Consider the following 2,180-nt stretch of genomic DNA (forward strand, 5'->3'; position numbering starts at 1 on the left):
TCACGCCATGGCTTCCCGAGGAAAACTTGTCCAGTGTTTCTGGAATTCTTGGGGATAATCTGGATCATTGCTTAAAGTGTGAGTGTTATAAAAAGCTGAGTCTCCCTTCCATGTGGGAGCTGAAGAGTGGCTCTCAGCCCAGCTGGTGGAACCCACCTCAAGAGTTCACCATGGCAGCCACGGAAGGAGGAGGCAGGCGGTAGGGATGGGGGGGGTGGTCTTCTCGTAGGAAAGCTTTGTGGTCTCACTAAAGTCCCCACAGTGCTCCCTCCATCCTGCCCTCTTCCTCTTTATCCAAAGGCAGGCCCTCAACAACCGGAAAGCAAGGTGGCCCTGTCAAACCATCAGAGGAGTTAAAATACTGTATTAATGCTGAGCCTCAGGAGGAGTACTTACATCCATCCATGTCCTTCTGAATTTGCCTGGGAGAGTAATGACAGCTTTAAGGTATTGCTTGAAAGTTTGGAGTTATGGTCCTGGCAGCCTAGGTCTGAAAGTTACTTCTATCTGCGAGAATTTGGGCAAGCCATTTGAATTCTTTAAAGTCAGTTCTGCTCAGTCAGACAGGTGTGGAGACGCTTCTGTAACATCATGATGGTTGCCCAAGGAGAACTCCAAGTTCAGTTCAAACTGGTATTGGTTGGTGATGGTGGTACTAGAAAAACTACGTCCGTGAAACGTCATCTGACTGGTGAATTTGAGAAGAAGTATGTAGCTACCTTGGGTGTTGAGGTCCATCCTCTTGCGTCCCATACCAACAGAGGCCCTATTATGTTCAGCGTATGGGATACAGCTGGTCAGGAGAAATATGGTGGACTGACAGGTGGCTGCTATATACAAACTCAATGTGCTGTTGCGGTGTTTGGTGTAACATCGAGAGCTACAGCTGGGATGCATGAGACAAGCGCTCGAGGCTGGTGCACTGGGAAGACCCAGAGGGATGGGATGGGGAGGGAGGGGGAGGGGGAACACATGTAAATCCATGGCTGATTCATGTCAATGTATGGCAAAAACCACTACAATATTGTAAAGTAATTAGCCTCCAACTAATAAAAATAAATGGGGGGGAAAAAAAGAGTTACTTAAAAGAAAGTGCCTAAGTGGCATAGAGATCTGGCACGAGTGTGTGAGAACTCGTTCTGGCACGAGTGTTGTGTGGCAACAAAGGAGATATTAAGGACAGAAAGGCTGAGGCAAAGTCATCTGTCTTCCACCGAAAGAAGGCTCTTCAGAACTATGACATTTCTGCCAAAAGTCACTACAGCTTTGAAGAGCCCTTCCTCTGGCTTGCTAGAAAACTGATTGGAGACCCTACCGTGGAGTTTGTCGCCACGCCTGCTCTTGCCCCGCCAGAGGCGGTCAGGGACCCAGCCTTGGTGCTGCAGGACAAGCATGGTTTACAGGCTGCACAGATGAAGGTGATGACCTGTGAGAAGGTGAAGCTGGGGCCCGGTGTCAGAAGTCCAGTTTTATAGGCAAGTGTCCCGTGATGTCCGCGGTGCAGCGTGTTTGCCACTTTGTTATAGAGCTAACCAGAACACGTGCTTTGAACGTGCTTTGGAGTGAATGTGGCAGTTAAAAGAAAACTCGTTTTTTGGACCTGCATATTTAGGTGATTTGGAACACAGTTGTTTCCTCCTTGAGTTTCAAATATAAAACTGCTATAGTCACATGACATGGGGAAGGAGATGGCAACCCACTCCAGTGTTCCTGCCTAGAGACTCCCGTGGACGCGGGAGCCTGGTGGGCTGCTGTCCATGGGGTCGCACGGAGTAGGACACGACTGAAGTGACAGCCGCAGCAGCAGCATAGTCACATGACATTATTGAGAGGTGAAATCCTGTTTGTTACTGTCATTCCCATTCCTTTTCATTTAGAAGCAGAATAAAGTTGTATTTCAAATATCTAAAAAGGAAGTCAGTTTCCTCACCCCTACAATAAGAAGAGTAATTATAGTGACCTTGTTATAGGAACATCATAATAATTAGAGATAATATATGTAAAGCACTTACACAATATTTGACACGTGCATGTGTGCGAAGTCACTTCAGTCCTGTCCGACTCTTTGCACCTCTATGGACTGTAGCCTGCCAGGCTCCTCAGTCCACGGGATTCTCCAGGCAAGAATACTGGAGTGGGCTGCCATGCCCTCCTCCAGGGGATCTCCCTGACCCGGGATC

The 2,180-nt window shown here is 48.1% G+C and overlaps 1 pseudogene; it reads left to right on the forward strand.

Annotated features, from left to right (window-relative positions):
- The first annotated feature begins 594 nt into the window (after positions 1-594).
- On the forward strand, positions 595-1,475 carry LOC136172122 (GTP-binding nuclear protein Ran-like; annotated as a pseudogene).
- The last annotated feature ends 705 nt before the right edge of the window (positions 1,476-2,180 follow it).

This window comes from Muntiacus reevesi, chromosome 7 (genome assembly GCF_963930625.1).
Source record: "Muntiacus reevesi chromosome 7, mMunRee1.1, whole genome shotgun sequence".
Taxonomy (NCBI): Eukaryota; Metazoa; Chordata; class Mammalia; order Artiodactyla; family Cervidae; genus Muntiacus; species Muntiacus reevesi.